The sequence below is a fragment of the Dromiciops gliroides genome, chromosome 5, assembly GCF_019393635.1.
Source record: "Dromiciops gliroides isolate mDroGli1 chromosome 5, mDroGli1.pri, whole genome shotgun sequence".
In the NCBI taxonomy this organism is placed as follows: domain Eukaryota; kingdom Metazoa; phylum Chordata; class Mammalia; order Microbiotheria; family Microbiotheriidae; genus Dromiciops; species Dromiciops gliroides.
The window spans coordinates 56,431,872-56,445,027 of record NC_057865.1 but is presented as its reverse complement, the minus strand read 5'-3'; positions in this window follow the sequence as shown (position 1 = coordinate 56,445,027).

Here is a 13,156-nt window from a genome sequence, read left to right as displayed (position 1 = left end):
AGGGATGAATTTAGAGAAACTTGGGAAGGTTTGTATGAGCAGATACAAAGTGATGTGAGCAGCATCAAGAGAACAATTAATACAGATATCCCAAAAGTCTTAGAGAAGTTTTAAGTTTTAATAGCAAAAAATTGCACTAAGACTCTTTGGACATGCTGTATGATAACCACACTGTAAAGACAAACAATTAAGACTTAAGAATTATGATCAATCAGTGCAATGACCAACTATGATTCCAGAAGACTGATGGTAAACAATGCTTCTCACTTCCTGATAGAGAGGTGATGGATGGATTCAAGACACATGGATAATATGTGAATTTGATTTGATTACAGATGTTTGCTACATTTTTCCTTTTAAATTGGGGGAGGATGCTTAGAGAGAAAAAATGCTTCGTTGAAAAATAAAAGAAAAAGAAAATAGATTAAACAATGACATAGCACTTTAAAATTTGCAAAGAACTCAAAAGACATGATTTTCTTTATCCCAATAACTGTGAGCCCTGTGAATATGCCCAGTACTTTATTCCAGAAAGGAAAAAAATAGTCTGGGGAGTAAATATCACCTGGACCCAAGCTAATCTTGAGTATTTTGCTTATGAGTCTTTGCCTAGAGATCCCATTTGGAAGTATTTTCTTTAGTTACATTAGCAGTCCAGAGCTGGTAAGAGGAAAATTCAGGTTCCAACTGTCATATCCTTGGGTTTCAGTACCTATTGAGGGGGGCGGGAATTAGTGGGCAGGGAAAAGACTGTATGAAAGTAGCTATGAGTAGTTAAGATCACCTAGTGACTACTAAAGAGGATATGCTCTATTGTGCCAGACCATGAGAATTCTTTTAACCTGAAAACAAGACTAGACAATGACAGAATTCAATAATAATGACTCAAAGTTGGTCTCTCCATATAACTTTACCTTTTCTCCAAAGATTATCTCTAAAGAAACTTTCTTCAATGAATGGAACTCTTTAACTATTCATCCTCTTTCACCTTTACAGACTTAATTTTCATCATAATCCCAGCACTGACCTCCTTTTCTACCCTGACTATATACCACCCAAACTCTTTGGGTCCTGAAGTCACACAGATGCAGGTTTTATAGAGTTCTAGAATTTTATAGAGTTGACAAGTGGTGTATTCTGTGATGAGGATAGTTTTGCCTTCGGTTGTCCCGTACCTGGCACTTATTTCAAAGAGGCAAGTTTTGTTCATTTGTTTGTTTGTTTTTGAAACCTAAATATCCTCTTTGAGTTGATCCCTCTCTCTAAAGGCCAGGAAAGCACTGCTCCTCCACATTCTCTGAGATCTATCATATCTTGTGATATGCAGATGTTTTAAACACAATGAGGGTGTCAGTTGGTTTAGATCTTGTTTAAAATCCTGGAGTCTTACATATAATATGTACAGAAAAAATAATACTAATTTAAGCTGCTTTAAATAAGGACATTTTCTTCTTCTTCTGAGACTTTTGCATCAGAACTACAGCTGCTGTTTTATTTCCTTTAAGAGAGTTTTCTGGACTTAGAAGACATCATCCAAAAACTAATTTTAGAAGAGCCCAAAGCCAGAAGGCTTCCTTTGTTATTAAGGAGAAATGTCATTATTCCTTCAGGCTCCTTCACCTGTATGATTTATTGTTCCCCCAATGGTAAGGTCATAAAAAACACCAAGCTGCACTCCAGAAGTTCACATTATAAAATTCTACACCAGATAGAAGTCCTAGGTTTTTTTTAAAAGTAGAGAAATAAAATGTATAGGGATTGGAAATCTGAAATATGTTCAATACTTCAGTTGGTCTCTGTATTGTAAGCAAAATTTCCTTAATTAAGCAGCCTTTGACTTGTCATTGTAGTATGAAGGCAACTATAGGTTCTTTGCCAGCTATGCAGAGTTTTGCCAGCAAGTTTTGGCAGGTCCAACATAGCTTGGAAAACATACAGTGTGGGTATCATCATTTGGTAGACTGTGTATCTGCCACATGAGGGCCAAACTAGCCAAATTAAAAGATTACTAAATTGACCTTAGTACAATACATTTTCCAGCAATCCCCCCTCTTCCAAAACCATTGACTAAAATGTAAACATATGGATGGAAGTGGATGATTAGAGGGAAGAACAGTGCCAATGAAATCACAGATCTACAAACCATTAGAGTATGTGGTATGCTAAAACTAGGTTGAGCCAGCTTACAAGAGCCATTGTTAAATTTAAATGTATTTATACCTCAGAAATCTGTAAATGCTATAAATCAGGGCTTGATTGTTTTGTTGATTGTCTAGACTTAAGAAAGTGATGAATAAAATATTAAAAATACAGAATGAACTTTAAAATGTGTCTTATGTACACCTTTTTAATGGAAGACTGATTGTTAAACATTTACCAGCACATTCTGAATATAAGACATGTTATATATATATATAAAGAGAGAGAGAGAGAGAGAATATAGAGAATACATTTGACACATATATCCATTCACTGCAGAATTAACTTCATTTGACTTTCATCTACCTAAATTGCCTTTATTGTTGTTGTTGTTGTTGTTGTTGTTTGTCCTTTGTTCTCAAAGAGGACCATGATATCAGGAGGTGATGTGATGACTTGCACTGAATTGGACTTAAGTGAGGGAGGGCTGTGCAAAATCACCAGCCTCACTTTCTCTCCCAGCACCATCTGGGTCCAGTGGCAAGATACACATCAGGACATCCAGAGATGGCCCTGGATGTTTTAAGGCAGTTGGGGTTAAGTGACTTGCCCAGGGTTACAACACAGCTAGTAAGTGTCTGAGGTAAAATTTTAACTCAGGTCCTCTTGACTCCAGGACTCTATCCACTGTGCCACCTAGCTGCCCCCACCTTTATAGTTATTTTGTGTGTGAAGATAAATATATATATATATATATATATACACACACATAATGTTATCTATAAGACATAATATATATTACAAATATATATAAATGATATATATACAACTATATGCATATATATAAATATTCCTATATAAGCTCCACTTACACATATACATGTGTCTATATGTACAAACACATGTGTAAAACTGGAGTCATATACATATATGTGTATATTTCTTACAAATCTATTCCCTTTAATGGGGAGGAGGAAAAGAGAGAAAATAAATTTTCATTACTTGAAAAAAATAATTTTTTTTTAAAAATGACTTTTACCTATCCATTAAACCCAGCAAAATCTCCACCTGGCAAGATGCCTGGCAGCTGTTAATTCAAGTTCCTATATGTTTTGGAAAGAGGTCAAAAGGGTATTTCTTTTTGAAACTCTAGAAATCAGACTTTTCACTAATTCAGACTGACCATTCTCTCAATTCGTCTGAGTCATTGAAGTCTACTGCGCTATGTACATTTGTGAAAAGACATACTCTTTTCTGCTCCCTGGTGACGGAGAACTTTTTGCCAATGGAGACTTTAGTTCAATTATCTGAGAAAGCCTTGAAATTGTAAAATAAAATCCTTTTCTGCCATCTAGCGGACATATACCAAATGGCTTACCAACAATTTGCCTCTATAAGGCCCCTGGAACTCAGAATGCAAGAAGATTACATATAAAGCAGGTAAAGATTTTGAAGACTATCACTTGCTGTGTAGGTCCATGAAATTTAACCAGACTTCACACCAAACATTAAAGTGTCAAGCTATGCATTTGCAGATAAGAAGCAAATTCTTTCTTCTTTCCATTGTCAATGGAGAAACTTTCTATACTGATGATACCTGCAATTCAACAAAGATTTATCAAGCAAATGTTATGTGGTAAGACTCTTTGCTAGGCCTTGGGAATACAAAGACAAAAAATAAAAAGGAAAAAAAGGGAAAAAAAAAGCCACAGTCTTCAAGACACTTACATTATAAAGATTCGGTCTGTTAACTTTACCTATATTTATGATTCATCCATTACTGAGATCAGCTTTACACGTAAGCAGAGCAAAAGGTTGCTGTTACTTCTAACACCCTTATGGATGCCTCGAGAATTTCACTTTTCCTGATTCATTCATTGAGTTAAACTTTGACCTCTTTCTATGTACTTGAAATCTGTGACCCAGACCAAGGGTTACAAGTTAAATCATAGGCTAACAAATCTAGAACTGGAAGAGACTTCAAAGGCCAGATAGTCTAAAGCTTCACCCTCCACCACCACCCCATTTTACAGATGAGAAAACTGAGGCCCAAGGATGTTAAAGTGACTTGCCCAAGTTGAGATAGTAAGCATCAGAGGAGGGGTTTGAACCTAGATTCTGATTCCAGGTGCTCTTCCCTAGAAGGAAGAACTGAGGCATTAAAAAAACCACTGTTTACCTCAGGGGGAAAAGGGCATGGGAATAATAGGAAAGGACTCAGAAGGGTCGATGGGGGAGCTGACCATGGTGCTGCCAACAAAGCTAATTCACCTACTACAATGCAATTTAGCTAAGAGCTTTAACCATGGCATGTTGTCAAAAGGGAGAGCAGAAGGCAGAGGCTTCTCCTTGTCTTCATCTTCTATCTCCTTCAGACAGCAGATCTTCAAAGATAACTTGCCCCACCCCCACCCGCCAAGGCCCCAGTGTTACCTACTGCATAAATCATTGGAATAAAGGAACCAGAAATTGTCTCTCTCTTTGCTCAGATTTAAGTAAAGCTGGCTGTATAAACAAACCTTTGTTCTGTGGCCTTTAAAAAGTTTGAGAGACAATTTCTGGGTAATTAGTGATTTTATTAATAATGCTAGCACTTTCAATAAAAGGTCAATGGCAGTTGCAAATGCCAAAGACTATCATGAAGGCACACATGATTTATATTTCCTTGGAAGAGAGGTGTTCCTGAGGGTGGCAATCAACTCTGATTAGTTAACAATTAATGAGAGGGATACTTTACAAAGAGAAGTGAACTCATTCCAATGAGGAGCTGAGGGTGACACCATGCTCTTATTTGTCTTTCATTCTCAAAGAGGACCATGATATCAGGAGGTGATATCATGACTTGCAGTGAATTGGATTTAAGTGAGGGAGGGCTGTGCAAAGTCACCAGAGCCATCTGAGTTCAATGGTAAGATATACATCAGGATGACTGGAGATGACCCTAGATGTTTAAGGCAATTAGGGTTGTGACTTACCCAGGGTCACACAGGTAGTAAGTGTCTGAGGTCACATTTGAACTCAGCCCCAACTGCAAATCCTCTGTGCCACCTGGCTGCCCATCATGTCACTCAGGACAGAGAGACTATCCCTATAGTCAGACCACTCCCAGCCTTGGGCAATCTAGACAAAAGCATAGAAAAATCTAGACAAGAGACCCAAGCTTGAGTGGAATTCACCTTAGATCAAAGATTCCTTGGAAGGTTGGGTGGGGTCAGACCAAGATTGAGGAGAGTTAATTCAATGTTCTTCAAAAGACTGAACTTTGAAATGGGGACTGTAGAAAAGGGGAGAACTGATCTTCCCAAATCATTGGTTAATAATCATTTCTCTCCATTCATGCATTCTACTGACTGGGAAAGAGAGCAATTTTCTAGATAGGCAAAGATAGGACATACGCTAGCTAAAAATATTTTTTCTTGATAATACTGAGGTGACATCCCATAAAAAAGGACATTTTAATGCTTCTAGTTAGAGTGTCAAAACGTTGCCTGCTCTATCTTCCTCCTTCTTAGTAAAGAGGTGATGGGGGTAGGAGGGCAAAACATTGTCTACATGGTCAGAGATGATCACTGTATTTGCTGTTTTTGCTTTACATTTTTCTTTGTTACATGGAAGAGTGCAATCGTGGGTGGAGATAAAGGAAGAGGTATAGTCAGAAATGTCAATATAAAAATAAAAGGTTTAAAGCTTATTTTTAAGTTTTATCAATGCTGCCTGTTCAAAAGAGCAATTCCCAAATAGCATCACTCTCTCTCTCTCTCTGTCTCTCTCTCTCTCACACACACACACACACACACACACACACACACACACACACACACACACACACCACCTATACATAATATGGCCTATATATATTTGAGGGAGTTTTTTTTCTTCATATAACTCTCTAGCTAAAAAACTGAGGTTTTTATCTTCATATAACTGTCCAGCACATAGAGGAAATCTAGGTGATGCAGTAGAGTGCTAGGCCTGGAGTCAGGAAGACTCTTCCCGGAGGACATCTGGCCTCAGATGCTTACTAGCTGTGTGACACAGAGCAAGTCATTTAAACCTGTTTGCCTCAGTTTCCTCATCTGTAAAATTAAGATGGAGAAGGAAATGGCAAACCACTACAGTATCTTTGCAAAGGAAACCCCAAATGGGGTTATGAAGCATCACTCAACTGAAAACAAACCATGACTTCCTGACTCCAGGCCCTGTGCTCAGTACTGAAATCAGTGATATCATCCCACACCTATCAGATTGGCTAAAATGTAGGATTGCCTGACGCACTGAAAAGTTCAGTGACTTGGACTGCACTCACATAGCCAACATGTTAGAGGCAGGATTTGAACCCTGGCCTTTTTTGAATTCCAGATCAACTGTCTGTTTAATCCTTCAGAAAGTGAAGGAACAAACAAGGGGAGAATTCTATTCTGGTTTCAATTCTTCCTAACTGGTAGGAATTTGTTGCTAGGATAGAATCAAGGGAACCCTGGGAGTAAGTGACCCCTCCCTGTTTGCCTGTTTACTCATCTGTAAAATGAGCCGAAGGTGGCAAACCATTCTACTAACTTTGCCAAGAAAATCCCAAAAGGGGTCACTGAAAGTCGTATACAACTGAAACGAGTAAACAATGACTTCCTGACTTCAGGCCTAATACTCAGTACTGAAATCAGTGATATTTGAAACTTTATGCAGAAGGAGAAATAAAAAGGGGAAAAGGCAACTGTCTCAATTTCCAAGAAGGAAGACAACAGTTTCTAACCTACAGGTCCATAATTTCAACTTAGAATCCCCAGGGAAATCTAGGATGGATAATTAAAAAGATGACTGGTGAAAATCTAGGGAGGGTAGCAGTGATTATGAAAAACCATCAGGGCATCATCAAGAACAAGTCAGTCTTGACTAATATAATTTCCTGGTTTGTTTTGTTTTGTTTTGTTTTTTGGTGAGGCAATTGGGGTTAGGTGACTTGCCCAAGGTCACACAGTGAGGCCAAATTTGAACTCAGGTCCTCCTGAATCCAGGGCCAGTGTTCTATCCACTGCACCACCTAGCTGCCCCCATCATTTCCTCTTTTGCAAACTTACCCATGTGAGGTGAATGCTGTGGATTTTAGCATAGTTCTTGATGAAGTACCTCATACTCTTCTCATAAAGGAGAAATCCATTAGATAATAGTCATTGCCTCGGCCCCAACTTCTGGGAATTCCCACAATCGTTGTACTACTTACTACATACAGCCTGCTACTGGTATTTTACAATTCTGCCAGCTCTGGCTGATTGAAAGCCAAGTCCATGATTGCAAAAGGCAGTGACACATTGGTGGTAGCCATGAGGCTCTTATGATTGAGAATTATCAGGTCCCATTGAAGTGACTGCTGCAGTCCCGGAAGTCAGACTTACCTGAATTTCAGTGATCTCTGACACTTCTATAGCCTTCATTAATCTGTTTAGGATGGCATTCCATTGTGATAGCCTGATCAAATGATGATTAGGAACATTTTTTCCCTTGTTAAAAAAAAAAAATCAAAACATTTGCCTGGTCCCAAAATTCTATTACCTATCCATTCAAAGATTGCTGGGAAGCTTCATGATAAAATCTTTCATTTGAACTCAGGGACAGTGAGATATAATTTGTCTGAGCTTAGGAGTTCAATTCCTTTAATACAACTAGGAGCTACTTTATCCATCAATTATCCATCAAAAGCTGCTTTGTCCATCAATTAACTATATTTACTCTGCAATTTCTAGTTTGAAGATAATTCTAATTTGAAGATGAAGGAAAACACATGTGCTGATAAGCAAATATGCAGAATCTATCAGGAAAGCCTTTATATAGGAGGGGGCAGGTGAGCTGTACCTTGAAAGGATTTGGGATCCTAAAAGGCAGGATTGAGGGAGAACATTGCAGGCATAGGGAAAATATGGGGGAAAGCAAGCAGGAATTTGGCTAGAACATGCCCAAAAGGGAGTGATGTAGGGTCAGGTGGTAAAGGGAACTGGGAACCAGATTTTGAAAGACCTCAAATGCAAAATGTTAGAATTATTTTATCATAGAGGGTACAGGTAGCTACCAAAGTTTTCATTTTGTTTGAGCGAGGGTCTTGGTCAGACTTCTGCTGTAGGAATGAATTGGAAAGGTCAAAAACAGACCTAAACTTTGTACCTTGTGGTTATTTGAATAGAAAACTACTACAAGAGATGTTGCAGAAATTAAAAAAAAACAACAAAACAGATCTGGCAACTGATTAAATGCACGAGAAGAGGGAAAGTGAAGATATTGCAAGGATTCTTCAGACTATTAGGTTCAGGCTCAAAGTCGAAAAGAACTTAATTGATCCTGTGTAAAGCTGGGGACTCCAATGGACTTAATGAAAGGAGCATAGGTGCGATGCCAAACTCCTGCAGAAAAGCTACAAGGGCTGTGTTCTTGGACAACTAGGAAAAAGCAATTGGAGAGGTCTGGGTATCTTAGATGGGGCCTCAGCAAATTCAGCCACTGCTGGGAGCCTTAGTTAATAAATAAGGGCTTTTCCTCTAAAGTCACTCTGAATTTCAGAGGTGCTCTATAGATAAGAAGTTGGTATTCATATACTTTAAGGTTTGTAAAGTACTTTGTGTGGTTCTCTCATTTGATCCACTTCATTCATCTGGAAGAAAAAAAAAAAAGATCTGCAAGTCACTTGAGGGATAGTATATCCAACCTATCTTCTATACTTTGAACAGGGAGGGTCAGAAGAGTTATGATCAATGATCTAGCCAGGGAATCGTGAGAATTATAACAATCAAGTTTTCAGTTTTTTGGATATTATCAACAACCCACCTTGGGGAGGGGGCTGCGGGGGGAGAGGTAGAAGAGGCCTTTGTTTTTTGACCTCTGTGAGTAGTAGCAATACTTTTTTCCCCCTTCCTTTAAGATAATCCTACAAATAACCCGTTTGGGGAGATAGAGTGGGAAGAAATTGAGACAGAAACAAACAAACAAAAAAAAAAACCCAGCTGAACATAGACACCTCATAGCAAAAGTCTGAAGAGGGTTCTGATAAGTCATAGTATTTCCCAAAATACATTTGTTCTGCTGCTTGTAATGTGGTGATAACATGTGAGAATTGGAATGGCAGCCCTGCTGGAGAGATACTGTAGGGAAGCTCCGCCATGGGGAGAAAGCATGTGATTTAGAGACCATGTGACTTTAGCGTCCGGAAGTTACATCTATAGAACCACCTGTGGGACTTGTCAATCAGAGAAAGCAGCCAATTAGCTTGGAGCTCTGTGATTTTGTGTGTGTGTGTGTGTGTGTGTGTGTGTGTGTGTGTGCGCACGCGCGGCCCTGTTTCCTGTGGGAGAGGAGGTTTCTAGGAGGAGGAAGGAGTGAGCAAGCTCTTTCGCGGGGACCTTGTGTGGAGTGGAGCTGGGATGCTGGCTCCCTAAGACAGATGGATGAAGGAATCTTGGCCTCTTTCTCTCTCCTCACCAAATTCTTATGCTCCTTAATAAATACTTAAAGGTCTAAACTCCTGCTAAAGCTTATAATTTATGGTGACCGCTCATTATATTTTTAGGCAGTCTAGCTAGAACTTTAGCCCCATACGGATGGCGATATTACAGATAGCAATTTTACAAACAAGACTTTCCCCAGCCACCATGCCATTAAGAAAGCAGTCACAAATGGCAGTTAGGGTGTTCTAGAATTTGGAAAAAAAAAAATTGGACTCTAACTCAAAGAAATTAATTCATATGATTTCCTATACTGTATCAGACTATCAAGTTAAGAAACATGTTTCATATATAACAGATGAATTTAAATATTTCTCAGTTTTATCAGTGAAAGAAACCAACACACAATGACACTTCACATTTTGAAAAAGTAATTATTTATTATGACAAAAATAAACTGTTGACTGAAAACACATGAATAGTACACAATATTGCACTGTGATTGCAAAGAAGCGAAAACTTGTTTGAAAAAAGATGGGACATTCCAGAGTAAACAGCATCCCTTTAGTTGGGGAAGTAGCCATGCAAATAATCCACTAGAACACAACAGCAGAAAGGAAAACCATTCTCTTTCACCAGACAGAACCCTGCCATACCTCCCCAACCTAAGCTTCTCCCGTGAAGAAATGCAGTTGTTTCATTGTATTGATATTTTGCTATCTTATAAATATGGAGACAAATGCTCCATAAACCAGAATATGCTTTGAATTGGACATTCCAGTAGTGGTAATAGGTTTGCACTGAATCAACCATTCACATGTTCTTAATTCCTAGTATGAATAATGGCACATAGCTATGAGTCAGCTGGTTGGGGTCAAGGGCAGAGTCTTGCTGTGGAACATCTTTTTGTGTGTGTGCAAAATTAAGTGGTCCACAGAGGGATCCAAACCATGACTTTGGCCTTATTAGCACCATTTTCTAACCAAGTGAGCTGATCAGAAGAGACATTATAGTTTTTAGAGAAATCTGATGCTTGGTGGATAACTGTTCACTTTTAAATCTTGAGAAATGCACACAAATATAAAACATAAATATTTGAAATGATTTTACATTCTAAGGCAAATAGCAAGCTGTATACAGAGCCTGCTGCTCCCACTTTAACTCTAAAGCACCCATTTATGTCAAGATGGCAATGTGCAAATATAATCATGACATCAAACCTGATTGGAATAAATGTTGGGGCAAGGCTATCTTTGCTTTATGGATAGTTGTGGGGGAAAAAATGCTCCATGAAATGGTTGCAGATGGAAAATTCTATCTTAGTTAACTACATAAAGCTTAAAAATCATAGCCATAATTGTTTATCCTTTGAATGAATTAGCAGCAGTTAAATATTTTTATCCAATAAAAAGCTCAGTCACTGTACCTGTAATAACAGTTTACTCCAAGAGAACATAACAGGGGGATTCATATTCCCTGCATTTAAGAGTAGCTATAAATGAATTAAAAAAAATTTTTTTGGAAAGAACTGAAAGAAAAAAATGAACTTTGTGAAAATGGAGATAAACTGATACTCATTTGACACATCCTCACAAACAAAGGGGGAAATACACTATAATATGAACCAAGCTTTATCATTTGTCCTATCCTTGAAATTTGTTCATTTAGTTCACTAAATATCCTGTCTAATTCATCTAAAACTGACCTAGATGTAAACTTTGCTACTTGCACACACAATTTTTTTTAAAAAGGTATGCTCTCAATTTAAAAGTTATACTGTTTCAAATACAGTTTAAAAGCAAACACCACAAAATTCACATCATGATATGCCACAACTTGATCAAAGCACCACCTGATGGTTAATGAGGTAAATTTACAATTCAAAATCCTACAAGATCATACAATAAAAATTCCTGTGACTTCTGTTTACCCCCAAAACACATGTTCCATTTCAAGAGACTAGCAGATAACATTGTTTCAGCCTACATTTATTAGACAAGCATGTGGCTTTCTGACAAAAATACATAGGCTGCCCCTTGGTGTGGATATTTTGCTAACTCCTTAAACACTTGCTTTTTACTGTCATGTTGCCATGTAGAGATGTGCAGAAAAAAGATATGTTTAAGTTACCTTATCCTGAACTAAGAGATTGTGCTTCTCAGTCATTTTAAGTACCCCAAAAGGTAGGAATTAATTACTTCCATGAACAAAATTTTCTAATACACCATTGATCCTTCTATGAAAGCATCTACTTTACCTTTTTATTGTTTAAAAGTGCCCTTGTTAACATGATTTAATCTGAGTTTCCAGATACTTTAAATCTCCAAGTATCTACTTAGAATTTTATACCTTGCCATATGCTTAGGAAGTTGTTTCTATTTTGGGTTAACATTATTTTTACTTTGAATACTTTAACAGTTAGTTGTGATTATGCTCTTCAGTCTGGCCTGGCTTAACTAATTCATTGTCCTGAGTGCTTAAGAGAAAACTACCTTTAGAAACATTAGGTGCTTTAAAACTAGCATACAAGCATGAAATGGGGCAAGTCTTCATAACAATAAGGCGATGGAGACAAGAAGGCCGCCATTAGGAAAACTTCTAAATATGAAATACAATCAATGTAAGACTCATAATCTCACATTTAAAATGCTGGTTTTATACCCTATGCTGAATGACGTTCTTATGAGCTGGTAAAAGCCAAACAGAATGGTGTTTTGGGCTAGCACCCATACTCTCAAAGCCCCAGTTGTACCACTTGCAATCCAACAAGGAAACACTTAAGTCAAGTTAAATTTCTGCACAGTGCTTGCAAATAATATTGCTGCTTTACAAACAGTTTTGAAATCTTTTTTCAACAATAATAATGATTTTGTTTAGCTGAGACAAAAATCACATGCATGTACATTACACAGTGGATATCAATTGATTATTTCATGTTTCCTTCATCTACTACAGGCAAATCCCAGATGAGATAAAAGGACAAAGGGGTTTGAATAAATCAGCAGAGAAGTTAGTTGCATTTCAGGTAACATTTTCCCCCACTATATCAGCATCTGGTCTTAAAACATATCTGCATCTTAAGGTAAACTTGTAAATATTCTTGCCTCTGAGAACATTTTGAAGGGCACTTCAAAAGTGGATAAAAATTAAGGCTAAAATTTGAACATTTCTAGATGTACTGTGCAACTCAGCCTCATGTAGTCACGCTTCACAAGGTAAATGCCAATGAATGTAAGTACTCACAGGCACGAGTCCAGTTTTTCCTATTACACACACACTTCACATACGGTCAAGAGTTAAATGAGGACACTTTGAATGTACTTCTAAAAACATTCAAAAACTGCCTGGAAATCATCACTAGTGACTAGTGGGTACTTTGTATTAGGATCCTCATTTCAAAAGAACAGAACTCACTAAAATTTCTGTGTATGATCCAAAAAGGCTTTATTGTTCTCATCAAAAGTCTAAGAGCCTAAAAGCTATTTCATACAAGGCTCTGTTTCCATAGGAAACAAACCAATTTCTCTTTGCATTACAGATTCATAAAAATGTATTATGTTCAACTAAAAAGGCTATGAGCCAAGGTCATTTTT